Genomic DNA, 15,795 nt, shown 5'->3' on the forward strand with positions numbered 1-15,795 from the left:
AGATTGTTTTGTAACACCCCGAAAATATAAATCTTTATATTAGAAATTTAAAGATTTAATAAACAAGAATTAACCAACTAGAAATTTTAACCTAGTTAAAATTACAAGCCTAGAAATAACTAACACTAGGTTAAAAACACTAGTACTTAAAGCTAGATGATAAGTGGGGGACTAAACTTGCCAAAGAATGAAAGTTAAATGCTGATTAGTAACAAAACTCACCAATCACACTATTTTTGGTGTGTCTGGTCGATCAGGAGCAAGAGAGGGCGACCCCCATTCTCTAAACCCTAGAATTTTCATAAAATTCACAAATTGAAGCTGCAAATCTGCTCCAAATCAAGTTCTAAACACGAATTAACGATCACCTAGTCACAGGGATCAACAAGTATGTAGAAATTTGGTATTTTGCTACATCTTGCATTCTAGGTTAAGTGTGAAAAACGAGAAATTCAACTTGATTGTTGATGCATGGCTGAAATTAGAAGGGTTATGAGGTTTAGGAACAAACCCTAGATGATTTCTTGACATAACCTTGCATAATACTTGTAGGGTTTCATAATCACCATTGTAGGTGAGTAGTGAACTCCAAGAAACTTTATAAATGCAAAATTTAAAACTCTTGTTCAAGCATAATCTGAAATTAGGAAGTGATTTCTGAAATGTTAATGTTAAAATATGTGCAAAGTTGATTACTTAAAGTGATATTCGATGATAATTACAAGATATGAACTTGGTTTAGTTTGTATAAAAATCTGACCTATTAGGTGTTTGTTGAAATGCGTAAGTGAGGATTTAAATGTTAAAATTTGGATGAAAACGCAGATTTGATCATGGTTCATAATGATGTGATTATGGCCATGAAAAGAGTTCTAAACATGTTGTAAACTGAAATTTCTAGGCAAAGAGTCCGGATCGTCAAGCGGACAAGCTGGAGGGAATTCACGGGGAAAAGGCGTGCTCTAAAGGTACGAGATTTATCGTTCGTTACATTATGCCTAATTGTTAGTCTTATGTCGTCATTCTAAAACAAGATAAACAAGATTTGCCAATGTGTCATGAATATGACTAGTATCTTAAACAAGTAAAACGGGTCAAGCAAGTGATAAACACGGATTTTGAATGCCCTCAATGGTGCTTAATTCAGCATCCAAACGGGTCAAAACATGTCATGTAGTAAACACGAAACTAGATACCAATACTTAACGCACGGTTATAAATAAGGCGTAAGCCGCGGGGCGGACACGCTATACAAGTCGAGAACTTAACTCCTATTATAGGAGTTAAAGTTCAGAAGTTGCAAGTTTGACAAGTAGCATAAAAGGGCAAACTTGAAGCCTTGGAAACAAGCTTGTAGACTATTCCGTAGTCAATCCCTCGTGAGAATAATCAAGGGTTATCATTGGTAAAAATTCGGATATGGGTAATTAGCTTAGTCGATTAGTAACCTTGTGCAAAGTAAACCACTTTGATGCAGGAAAAAGAATCGGCAAAACTGCAAAATTAAAACAAGAAAACATGTGCAGTAGCTACCGTAACTTACGGTAGCACCGTAAGTTACGGTAGCCAGTAAACAGCTACGGTGCATTTTTACTGAGTTACGGCAGACCTCAAATTCACAGCGGCCACCGTAACTTACGGTGCTACCGTAAGTTACGGTAGCGCCCAGTTTTAATGTGATTTTATTTTCAATTTTTTATTTCTTGAATATGTTTTCAGATCTAGTTTCGATCATAATAAGTTTCAAGGATCATAATACTAATACTTGTCTAAAATGTTCAGTTTTTCAGGTATTCAAGTAGAAGGATGATGATCAAGCACATGTATCCGAACCGAACACTCAAACCAACGCTTCCGCACTTGATCTTTTGTTTTAAAACTATGTAAACAATTGTAGTTTCTGTCTTGAATATAGTTTCGTAGGATCAATACGTGAATGTTGTGTAACACCTCGAATTTTTGTGTCCAATGATGTGTTAACACGTGTCATTTGATTACACGTGGCATCCATAATAAATAAAGGACTAATTTTGACAAACCTTGAAAGTATATAAATTCGAGGGTTATAAATGTCAACAAGGGTAAATATACTGTATAGTAACCCTAAATAAATGCTTGTACCTTCAAACGAATAAATCATAAATCATACGGAAGCGAAACGCGGAAGAAAGTGAGAGATTACGAGCTACAGGGGTTAACTGTGTCAACATGTTTAATTATACCTCTGAGTGACCCTTTAACGTTCCCAAGGCTTCGTAACAGTATTATACGCTCACTAGAATATACTGTATAAATTCCGCGAAGTTCTGTCTTAAAACGAAAGAGTTATACTCAAATTCGTATGAGAAGGGTTAAAAGCGTCAATAACAGAAGTTAAGGCTTTCTGAATAAGTAATAAATAAACCGGGGACTTAATAATGCGGGTAAATAACACGAGGCCCCTATCGGTAAATAACCGAGGGCCAAACCGCAAAGTTACCCCTTCAAACCCGAAAGGTCAGGTAAATCATTACGAAAGATTTCGTTATTAATTACCGGATTCTGATAATCATTACAAAGATTTTAAAAATCTGAAAAACAGACCTCTCGCGACCCGCGTGAAGGTTAGGCTTAAGTTGAGGCGGGCCGCGAGCCACCTCAGTTACGCGTCTGATTTCTTAAACTCAAGCGACCCGCGTTAAAGTGCATGGGAACTCCCATGCGGGTCTCGTGAAGTGCCCAGATGCAGAAAGTTGTAGTTTCTTGCCTTTTGGAGCATTTGAACGATCAAACAACCAATTAATGGAGCATGGGTGCCCCCTACACGACCCATACCACTTAGGGACACCTGCCCATGATCCATGATCAAGTATAGCATGTGTTGTAATGATCTTGAAGGTTTTTGAACACTATAAATAGCCACATTGGTTCATAACATTCACCACAACACAAACACTTCTATCTGATCATTCTAAGAGCTCTCTAGCTTCCATCTCTGCTCTATAAGCAAGAACACACTTCTGTAAGTCGTTCATAACCATCTTGATCATACACTTCCATAGTTTTAGCCTATAAACACAACCGTCGTAACTAACGGTTGTCATTACAATAACTTGCAAATGGTTCAGTCTTATGACGGATCAAAAGTAGTTTTGAGTAGGTAATTATGTGGGTAATAAACCTCTAAAAGGGTTCCCCCTGATCACCACTCTAACTATGTCAAATATCGAGTCAAACGTGCGGTTAAAAAGTCAACAGAAAGCTATTTTAGCGATTTATGCATAATCTGTAAAGTATATGTTATGAAACCTGTTTTGACACTTATAAAACATGATATTAAGTATATAAACTTGTTTGCGCTCGTTTGAACCGACCATTTGCTATATTGAACCGGTTCGGAGCCGAATGTCGCAAAAGTTTGACTTTTGCTTTGACTTCAGTTCTGACCCGTTTTAGTGAGGTATAGATATGCCTTAGGACTCTCTTAGGACCAGGTCACATGTTGGTATAAACCTCTGTGATCGGTTCATGAGTTATCCGAGTCTTTTGCGCATTTCCGTCATTCGCCTAAAAGTTGACCGTAACGGCCTTTTGAAATTTAAACGAGTATTTCGGACACGTGAACGGACCAGAACCTTGCTTATTAAATTATAAGCATGTCCTTAAAGTTTCACGTCAATCCGAGGTCTAGAATGAGAGTTATGCTAATTAGCGCAATTTAAATAAACTTTAGTAATTAACGGCGCAAATAGCATAACACCTATCTAAACCAAGATTTCGTCACCAAATCTTTTACCCACTGTTATAAATTAATATTTTGGGAATTTTAAAGATTTTTAATAATTTTACCTTGCTCATAACCTGCGGTTATGGCTACGGTTCGGTTAATACCGAATATGCCCTTTTTGGCCAAAACATGAGTTCTACAAGGTCTTTTGACCCGATTCCAGTTGCTACTGGTTTTAAATAATAAATAAAGTATTTTAAGCTTTATAAGCTGTTCGGGAAACTCAGATTTCCTGTAGAACTCGAAAAGCCCTTTTAAAGTCTTTAAAATGACCGAAAAGCCCCTACGGGGCATAATATTAACTTAAACTCGTTACGGGCATCACAGAAGGTATCCTACTGATACCACAACCCATTTAAGGCATATTGACTTAGGAAATAAGCGTACGACTCTCATGGTTAACCGTTTCGCCTATTGCGCGCACGGTTCGGCTTATGAAACTAGTTTTCATAATTTAGCCGATACAGGTCAAATTATATTATTTGAACCCCAAAATCCAGAGTGTGAACCATAAACCCACTCGAAACAAGTCTCTGAACTTGTTGGGTCAGAATCACACTCCATTCTCGGTTTTCGCCTTTCACGCGATTAAACCCTATCTTTATATATCGGAACCAACCGGTCTAGGCTACGGCCATTATAACGACCCGTTAGGATTCTAAGAGGTTAATTAAAACCTTCGTTCTAGATTAGGAGCCCCAGTAAAAGCTATCGGTGATTTAATCCAAAATAAGGAAATATACTTGCAAAGGTAAATACTTTAACTTATTTCCCCTATATGGGCTTGGGTTACGGTATATTAATACCGCTTGATTGAGCATTATATTCATCCATCGCTTAGGTGGTTAATTAAATAATATGATCGGCTCATTTAAACAGTTTTGTTGCTTATAAGCCTTTGGGGGGTTTAATGACCGTTGTCCCGGATATCCTTGGCATCATTTTACGAAATGGCCACGACCATCGACATCCCGGTGTAGGCGTACACCCGGTATAAAGTGTCGACATTAAATTAAAAGACGTAGCCGTTGGTTTTTATACTACGGTTTTACGCAAACGTGGTGTGTCTATAAATCTTTAACCCGGCACGACCCGGGCTACTGAACGCATAAAAGAACATGTAAAACGTTCACAAGATTTTATTATAATTTTCCCAAGTTATAAAAGAGTTTGTGCCTTGTGCATTCAAATCAATTTTAATAAACATTTTCAAATGTGTCAGTTGAATGTATTTACCAGTGTAAACTGACGTATTTTCCCCAAAAAGATTAAGTGCAGGTGCTAGACGAAATTGGCTGGTATTAGCTGCCTAAGCATCACGAATAGTCTCGCAAACTCGATGCCGTATCTGAATGAACAATATTTATTTATTTTGACCCGCTGTGGATACATTCAACTTCTGTAATACATTTGATATTACAATCAGAGGTTGAAATATATTTATTTATCTTTAAGCTTCCGCTGTGCATTATATAATTGTGTGGTTTGACTATATTGTTGCCAACATCGTCACGGTAATCCCCCACCGGGCCCACCGGTGAGACACGTGGAAATCGGGGTGTGACAGGTTGGTATCAGAGCCAACGTTGAGTGAATTAAACACTACCCTATTGTGTTTAATCTCAATGACACAATTGCACATACTTGAGTCTAGACAAGAACTTAGGACAAATTCGGATTAATACTCCTTTTTGTCTTTATTTTCAATTCAATTTTTAATAAGTTTTGGAGCAGGAAAATGCCACCTGTTATATTCCGAGGAAGAGGAAGGGGAAGAAGAGGCAGAGGAGAAATCGTGACACATCACGATAACGAAGCTGGACCATCAGGTACAAGACATCCTTCGATGACACGGAGCGAAGAGCCACAACGACGAAGAGATCTTTACGAACCCGCGAGGCATTCCACCTCGCACAGCTCGACGCCATCCTACCGGCACTCCTTTGGACCAAACTCAGAGAATGATCCCAATAACCCACAACCTTCCTTCATACCTCTACAACGTTCGGTATCACACCGGAATTATGACGACCCTACTCCCTACTACACAGGTCAGTTTAATCCGGCTGACTACATACAGGAACCTTCAGGTTTTGTTCCACTAGGGCCACAAGACCATTTTTCTGAAGATCCCATGGAGGAAGATGAGGATCCAACTGAACCTGCGCGTGGTACGCCCACGCATCCGATAGAAGTTTCTGATGGGTCATCCTTCCATGGAACGCCCTATCAAGGACCTGACAGTTTCCAAGCGATGTTTGACCGACATGAGTGGTACTACACACCACCTAAACAGACATCTCAACAACCGAGACATCCACAGGATCCCTCTGAGGATTCACGCTTTGAGGCAGTTACGCCACCACCTCCGCCACCGGCACAACCAGTAATACCTGATCCGCCGAGGCGTAGGAGGACAAATGCTCGTATGTCTACACGAGGAGGAGGGGGTATCCACTTCAGCACTCCTCGACATTCTAGTAGTAGCCACTATCCGCCACTACAAGAAGAAGGACCTTCAAGTCCTATACAGGAGGCGAACTCCGCACCAGCTGCACGAAATTCGCCACCATTTGGGTATGACCAACCCATACCTGCTTACACGGGTCCAACGGCTTACAACCCGTTCGAACCATCACAAGCACAATACAACTATGGCTATGAGCGCGACCCATATGTGGTGTCGGCAAGATATAATGCGCGCTACCCTGACGGAGCACATGGAAACATGGGACCACCGGACTACTCAGCTCATGGGTATCCAATACCTCCCAGACCTCCCGTTCCGCATCAAGCGCCACAACCACGTTTCTCTCCTCCTGAACAGGAAGAAATAATCCATCGACTAGATCGTGTGGAGAGAGAGTTCGAGGAAGAGAAGAAAAGCCACCGAGGATTTCTCAAAGGCTTGGCAAACCTACTAAAGGGCAAAAAGAAGAAACGTGACCATTAGCCCTTAATAGTTGTACGAATGTAATTTCTACTTTGAAATAAGTCCCTGTGTGGACAACTTATCGTAATTCAGTCTCTACGAAGACTTATCTTTTAGTCCTTACATGGACACCTATCTTGTATTAGTCCCTGCGTGGACTTGTCACTTATTTTAAAACCTCTATGGAGGTATGTACTATTTGAAAGACCCGTTTAGGGCAATATGTAATTGTATTTGAGATTTTGGAATGTATGTTACGAATTTTGTTTTAATATGTATAAAAATAAATCAAAACCATTCCTTTTATATTGATCTGCCTAAATAAAGAATCTTAAAAGGTGAAACCTAGCTTGGTGTCTTTTAAGATCCAGTCAAGATGGTACGACCTAATTGAAAAGATTCTGATTCCCTGTTAACCTCTGTACGCATGTTAACAATCATGGCAGATGTGATTCGTTAAAATCACGCACGTCATTCTTATACAATAATCCTTTAAGGATTTCAAAACCCAACTAAATGATTTATAAATCGAGGGTTAAATCACCAATGAAGGTGATCAATATTATTAAAACATCCATTAGTGATGTAGTGCCTACGGGCCAGTATTATTAAAACATCCATTAGTGATGTAGTGCCTACGGGCCAATATTATTAAAACATCCATTAGTGATGTAGTGCCTACGGGCCAGTATTATTAAAACATCCATTAGTGATGTAGTGCCTACGGGCCAATATTATTAAAACATCCATTAGTGATGTAGTGCCTACGGGCCAGTATTATTAAAACATCCATTAGAGATGTAGTGCCTACGGGCCTACCATATTAAAACATCCATTAGAGGTGTAGTGCCTATGGGCCGTAATAATTGTCTTATAACGACAAAAGGCAGTGGTGGTCTATGACTCCCTGTCAGAAAGAGATAAGAGAACTACGGTTCGAACCTCTATGCCTTTGATTCTCTGAAATCTCGGCTAATATTATAAAACATCATCATGATTAGGCTTTATGCCGCCAATACTATTTATGTAGCTGAAATAGGATATATTCAAATCCTAATATTTAATGAAATAATAAGTTAACCAAATATGGTCTCTGTACCATGGTTGACAAATTGTCATAAAAGACAATTATATAATAATCGCCTAAATAAAATTTTGTTATCTTCTGTAACAGATTCAAGTTACGATGGCGGATCCCAATGGAGAGAACAGCCACACAAATGAAGATGACTATGACAATACGCCAGTGCATCTGACAGGCGCACAACTGAAGGCTCTGATTGACAATGCTGTTCAGGCAGCTATTGATCGTCAATATACTGAGTCCCAAGGCAGAACCGTGTCAAAACCACCCTCTAAACCAAAGACACACTCCAAACCACCCTCTGAACCCAAGAAAGATGACGACAAACACTCGTCCACTGAGCACAGCGTTCATCGCGATAGAGAATATACTGATGCATCCAGTGCTAAGGGTTGCACCTACAAATACTTTGTATCATGTAAGCCCCGGGAATTTACAGGGGAGAAAGGTGCTGTTGATTGCATCACCTGGCTAGATGAGATGGACACTATTGTGGACATCAGCGGGTGTGCAGCGAGGGATGTGGTGAAGTATGTGTCCCAGTCTTTTAAGGGCGAGGCCCTGGCATGGTGGAGGGCGTTGGTGCAGGCATCTGGTAAGTCTGCTTTGTATAAGATGACATGGGAGGAATTTATTGCTCTCATTAAAGAAAACTACTGCCCTCAGCACGAGGTTGAGAAGATAGAGGCTGATTTTGTCTCACTGGTGATGACGAACCTGGACTGCCAGGCTTATTTGACGAGTTTCAATACCATGTCTCGTCTAGTTCCATACCTTGTGACACCAGAACCCAGAAGAATCGCCCGTTTTATTGGGGGCTTGGAGCCCGCAATAAAGGCGAGTGTAAAGGCCTCTCGGCCGACGACCTTCAGGTCAGTTACTGACCTTTCCTTGTCTCTTACCTTAGACGCTGTCCGTCTGAGGACACTAAGGAACAAGGAGGCTGAGAAGAGAAAACGTGAGGATGATACCTCACGAAGATCAGGGAAGAAGCACCGTGGAAGCGGTGAAGGCAAAAGAGGGTCGGAGGCAAAGAAGGATGGGCAAACTGGTGAAAGGCCCAACTGCAAGATCTGCAAGAAACCCCACTCTGGGAAATGCAGATTTGCATCAAACTCACAGTCGCAATCAAAGACTCCTTCCTGTGGACTATGCAAGTCCAAGGATCATAAGACTGTGGAGTGCAAGAAAATCAAGGATGCAACCTGCTATGGTTGTAATGAAAAGGGGCATATCAAGAGTAACTGCCCAAAGTATGCCAAGAAGGCGGAAGAAACAAAGAAGTCAAATGCGAGAGTTTTTCGCATGGATGCAAAGGAAGCGGTTAAGGACGACAATGTGCTTACAGGTACTTTCCTCGTAAATAATATATTTGCAAGAGTACTATTCGATTCTGGCGCTGATAAATCCTTTGTAGACCAGAAATTTTGCCAACTACTAAATATGCCTATCAAAACCCTTGATGCGAAATACGAAGTAGAGTTAGCAGACGGTACGACAGAAACCGTCTCAACTGTTCTAGAAGGATGTGAAATGTCCATTAGGAACCATTCTTTTCCTTTATCTCTACTTCCCTTCAAATTAGCGGGTTTTGACATTGTGCTAGGCATGGACTGGTTATCCCGTAATCAGGCCCAAATCATTTGCGGCAAGAGGCATATAGTTTTAAAGACTCCGAGTGGTGAATCACTTACCATCCGAGGAGATACGCAGTTCGGATTGCCCGAGGACGTATCTATGCTCAAAGCTTCTAGGTGTTTGAACAGAGGCTGTGTAATTTACATGGCTCAGGTGATAATTGAAGAACCGAAGCCGAAGATCGAGGATCTTCCTGTCATTTCTGAATACCCCGAAGTTTTTCCCGAAGAACTACCTGGTTTGCCGCCAGATAGACAGGTGGAGTTCAGAATTGACATCATTCCTGGAGCAGCTCCGATAGCAAGAGCACCTTACAGGCTAGCTCCAACGGAAATGAAAGAACTGAGGACCCAGTTGGATGAACTGCTGGCGAAAGGTTTTATCAGACCTAGTTCATCTCCCTGGGGAGCTCCTGTCCTATTTGTAAAGAAGAAGGACGGATCGATGCGGTTGTGCATCGACTATCGAGAACTAAATAAAGTTACCATAAAGAATAGATATCCTTTACCAAGGATCGATGATCTATTCGATCAGCTGCAAGGAGCGAGCTACTTCTCAAAGATCGACTTAAGGTCGGGCTATCATCAACTAAGGGTCAGAGATGAAGATGTACATAAGACAGCATTTAGGACTCGCTATGGTCATTACGAGTTCCTAGTGATGCCTTTTGGGCTCACAAATGCACCGGCTGCGTTCATGGATCTCATGAATCGCGTTTGCAAGCCGTACTTGGACAAATTCGTCATAGTCTTCATCGACGATATCCTTATCTATTCCAAGAACCAAGCTGACCACGAGAAGCACCTCCGTTGCATTCTCGAATTACTACAGCGTGAGAAACTCTACGCCAAATTCTCGAAATGTGAATTCTGGCTACGAGAGGTTCAATTTTTAGGACACGTTGTGAGTGAGCGTGGTATCCAAGTGGATCCCGCTAAGGTAGAGGCGGTCATGAACTGGCAAGAGCCAAAGACGCCTACCGAAATCCGTAGCTTCCTGGGGTTAGCAGGATACTACCGGAGATTTATTGAAAACTTTTCGAGGATTGCTGCGCCCTTGACTTCCTTGACCAAGAAGAAAGAAAAGTACATTTGGGGCCCAAAGCAGCAAGAGTCCTTTGAAATACTGAAGCAGAAGCTAAGCAACGCACCTGTGCTGACATTACCAGAAGGTACAGATGAATTCGTAGTTTACTGCGATGCATCACACATGGGCATGGGGTGTGTGCTTATGCAGAAGGGCAAGGTGATTGCCTATGCTTCAAGGCAATTAAAGGTGCATGAAAAGAATTACACCACCCATGATTTGGAGTTGGGTGCCGTTGTATTTGCACTGAAATTGTGGAGGCATTACCTTTATGGTATTAAATTTGTGATTTATTCTGATCACAAAAGCCTCCAGCACCTGTTCAACCAGAAGGAGTTGAACATGAGGCAGCGCCGTTGGATGGAAACCCTGAATGATTATGACTGCGAGATCAGGTACCATCCCGGCAAGGCGAATGTAGTCGCCGATGCCTTGAGCAGAAAGGAAAGGGTAAAACCTATTCGAATCAATGCCAAGAGCATTGAAGTCAAGAACAATTTAATTGAAAAGATATTAGCTGCACAGCGAGAGGCTGTGTTGGAAGCAAATTATCCTAATGAAAAGCTGGGAGTAACTGAGGAGCAGTTGACTCTTAGCAAGGATGGAATCCTTAGGTTAAACGGACGTATATGGGTTCCAATTTATGGAGGACTACGAGATGTTATCCTCCAGGAAGCCCATAGTTCCAAATACTCAGTCCATCCTGGTGCAGACAAAATGTACCAAGATTTGAAGGCGAATTATTGGTGGATAGGCTTGAAAAAGTCTGTAGCCGCCCACGTAGCAAGGTGCTTGACTTGTGCTCAAGTCAAAGCCGAGCACCAAAAGCCGTCTGGCTTACTACAACAGCCTGAACTTCCCGAGTGAAAGTGGGAATGCGTAACTATGGACTTCATAACCAAGTTACCCAAAACCAGGAAAGGAAACGATACAATATGGGTCATAGTCGATAGGCTGACTAAATCAGCTCATTTTCTACCCATCAAGGAGACGTATAGCTCCGATATGTTAGCCCAACTTTATGTTGACAAGATTGTAGCCTTACATGGCATACCTGTGTCTATTATCTCCGACAGGGATACTAGATATACATCTCACTTCTGGAAGAGTTTCCAGCAATCTTTGGGCACGCGTTTAAACTTTAGTACGGCTTACCATCCACAGACGGACGGTCAAAGTGAGCGTACTATCCAAACGCTAGAAGACATGCTTCGTGCATGTGCGATCGATTTAGGTGGTAACTGGGATAAGAATTTACCCCTGATCGAATTCTCCTACAATAATAGCTACCACACCAGCATAAAGGCTGCGCCTTTCGAGGCACGATATGGTAGGAAATGTAGATCGCCTGTTTGTTGGGCGGAAGTAGGGGAGGTCCAATTATCAGGACCAGAGATTGTTTTCCAGACAACGGACAAGATTGTCCAGATCCGGGAACGTCTCAAGGCTGCCCGTGATAGGCAGAAAAGCTACGCCGATCCAAAACGTAAGGATCTTCACTTTGAGGTAGGTGAAAAGGTGTTGCTTAAGGTATCACCCTGGAAGGGGGTGATGCGTTTCGGCAAGAAGGGCAAGCTGAGTCCGAGATACATAGGGCCTTTTGAGGTCATTGAACGAGTCGGATCAGTTGCCTATAAACTGAACTTGCCTGAAGAGCTCAATGGAATTCATAACGTATTCCACATCTGCAATCTCAAAAAGTGCTTCGCCGATGAATCATTGGTGATTCCACACACAGATGTGCATATAGATGAGAGCTTAAAGTTTATAGAAAAACCTTTGTCGATTGAAGATCGACAGGTGAAGAAACTTCGAAGAAAGCACGTACCGATTGTAAAAGTCAAATGGGATGCTCGTAGAGGTCCTGAATATACGTGGGAAGTCGAAGCTACAATGAAAGAAAAGTACCCCTATTTATTTGAGTAAATCTCGGGTCGAGATTTATTTTAAGGGGGTGAGGATGTAACACCTCGAATTTTTGTGTCCAATGATGTGTTAACACGTGTCATTTGATTACACGTGGCATCCATAATAAATAAAGGACTAATTTTGACAAACCTTGAAAGTATATAAATTCGAGGGTTATAAATGTCAACAAGGGTAAATGTACTGTATAGTAACCCTAAATAAATGCTTGTACCTTCAAACGAATAAATCATAAATCATACGGAAGCGAAACGCGGAAGAAAGTGAGAGATTACGAGCTACAGGGGTTAACTGTGTCAACATGTTTAATTATACCTCTGAGTGACCCTTTAACGTTCCCAAGGCTTCGTAACAGTATTATACGCTCACTAGAATATACTGTATAAATTCCGCGAAGTTCCGTCTTAAAACGAAAGAGTTATACTCAAATTCGTATGAGAAGGGTTAAAAGCGTCAATAACAGAAGTTAAGGCTTTCTGAATAAGTAATAAATAAACCGGGGACTTAATAATGCGGGTAAATAACACGAGGCCCCTATCGGTAAATAACCGAGGGCCAAACCGCAAAGTTACCCCTTCAAACCCGAAAGGTCAGGTAAATCATTACGAAAGATTTCGTTATTAATTACCGGATTCTGATAATCATTACAAAGATTTTAAAAATCTGAAAAACAGACCTCTCGCGACCCGCGTGAAGGTTAGGCTTAAGTTGAGGCGGGCCGCGAGCCACCTCAGTTACGCGTCTGATTTCTTAAACTCAAGCGACCCGCGTTAAAGTGCATGGGAACTCCCATGCGGGTCGCGTGAAGTGCCCAGATGCAGAAAGTTGTAGTTTCTTGCCTTTTGGAGCATTTGAACGATCAAACAACCAATTAATGGAGCATGGGTGCCCCCTACACGACCCATACCACTTAGGGACACCTGCCCATGATCCATGATCAAGTATAGCATGTGTTGTAATGATCTTGAAGGTTTTTGAACACTATAAATAGCCACATTGGTTCATAACATTCACCACAACACAAACACTTCTATCTGATCATTCTAAGAGCTCTCTAGCTTCCATCTCTGCTCTATAAGCAAGAACACACTTCTGTAAGTCGTTCATAACCATCTTGATCATACACTTCCATAGTTTTAGCCTATAAACACAACCGTCGTAACTAACGGTTGTCATTACAATAACTTGCAAATGGTTCAGTCTTATGACGGATCAAAAGTAGTTTTGAGTAGGTAATTATGTGGGTAATAAACCTCTAAAAGGGTTCCCCCTGATCACCACTCTAACTATGTCAAATATCGAGTCAAACGTGCGGTTAAAAAGTCAACAGAAAGCTATTTTAGCGATTTATGCATAATCTGTAAAGTATATGTTATGAAACCTGTTTTGACACTTATAAAACATGATATTAAGTATATGAACTTGTTTGCGCTCGTTTGAACCGACCATTTGCTATATTGAACCGGTTCGGAGCCGAATGTCGCAAAAGTTTGACTTTTGCTTTGACTTCAGTTCTGACCCGTTTTAGTGAGGTATAGATATGCCTTAGGACTCTCTTAGGACCAGGTCACATGTTGGTATAAACCTCTGTGATCGGTTCATGAGTTATCCGAGTCTTTTGCGCATTTCCGTCATTCGCCTAAAAGTTGACCGTAACGGCCTTTTGAAATTTAAACGAGTATTTCGGACACGTGAACGGACCAGAACCTTGCTTATTAAATTATAAGCATGTCCTTAAAGTTTCACGTCAATCCGAGGTCTAGAATGAGAGTTATGCTAATTAGCGCAATTTAAATAAACTTTAGTAATTAACGGCGCAAATAGCATAACACCTATCTAAACCAAGATTTCGTCACCAAATCTTTTACCCACTGTTATAAATTAATATTTTGGGAATTTTAAAGATTTTTAATAATTTTACCTTGCTCATAACCTGCGGTTATGGCTACGGTTCGGTTAATACCGAATATGCCCTTTTTGGCCAAAACATGAGTTCTACAAGGTCTTTTGACCCGATTCCAGTTGCTACTGGTTTTAAATAATAAATAAAGTATTTTAAGCTTTATAAGCTGTTCGGGAAACTCAGATTTCCTGTAGAACTCGAAAAGCCCTTTTAAAGTCTTTAAAATGACCGAAAAGCCCCTACGGGGCATAATATTAACTTAAACTCGTTACGGGCGTCACGGAAGGTATCCTACTGATACCACAACCCATTTAAGGCATATTGACTTAGGAAATAATCGTACGACTCTCATGGTTAACCGTTTCGCCTATTGCGCGCACGGTTCGGCTTATGAAACTAGTTTTCATAATTTAGCCGATACAGGTCAAATTATATTATTTGAACCCCAAAATCCAGAGTGTGAACCATAAACCCACTCGAAACAAGTCTCTGAACTTGTTGGGTCAGAATCACACTCCATTCTCGGTTTTCGCCTTTCACGCGATTAAACCCTATCTCTATATATCGGAACCAACCGGTCTAGGCTACGGCCATTATAACGACCCGTTAGGATTCTAAGAGGTTAATTAAAACCTTCGTTCCAGATTAGGAGCCCCAGTAAAAGCTATCGGTGATTTAATCCAAAATAAGGAAATATACTTGCAAAGGTAAATACTTTAACTTATTTCCCCTATATGGGCTTGGGTTACGGTATATTAATACCGCTTGATTGAGCATTATATTCATCCATCGCTTAGGTGGTTAATTAAATAATATGATCGGCTCATTTAAACAGTTTTGTTGCTTATAAGCCTTTGGGGGGTTTAATGACCGTTGTCCCGGATATCCTTGGCATCATTTTACGAAATGGCCACGACCATCGACATCCCGGTGTAGGCGTACACCCGGTATAAAGTGTCGACATTAAATTAAAAGACGTAGCCGTTGGTTTTTATACTACGGTTTTACGCAAACGTGGTGTGTCTATAAATCTTTAACCCGGCACGACCCGGGCTACTGAACGCATAAAAGAACATGTAAAACGTTCACAAGATTTTATTATAATTTTCCCAAGTTATAAAAGAGTTCGTGCCTTGTGCATTCAAATCAATTTTAATAAACATTTTCAAATGTGTCAGTTGAATGTATTTACCAGTGTAAACTGACGTATTTTCCCCAAAACGATTAAGTGCAGGTGCTAGACGAAATTGGCTGGTATTAGCTGCCTAAGCATCACGAATAGTCTCGCAAACTCGATGCCGTATCTGAATGAACAATATTTATTTATTTTGACCCGCTGTGGATACATTCGACTTCTGTAATACATTTGATATTACAATCAGAGGTTGAAATATATTTATTTATCTTTAAGCTTCCGCTGTGCATTATATAATTGTGTGGTTTGACTATATTGTTGCCAA

The sequence above is a fragment of the Helianthus annuus genome, chromosome 3, assembly GCF_002127325.2.
Source record: "Helianthus annuus cultivar XRQ/B chromosome 3, HanXRQr2.0-SUNRISE, whole genome shotgun sequence".
Classification (NCBI taxonomy): domain Eukaryota; kingdom Viridiplantae; phylum Streptophyta; class Magnoliopsida; order Asterales; family Asteraceae; genus Helianthus; species Helianthus annuus.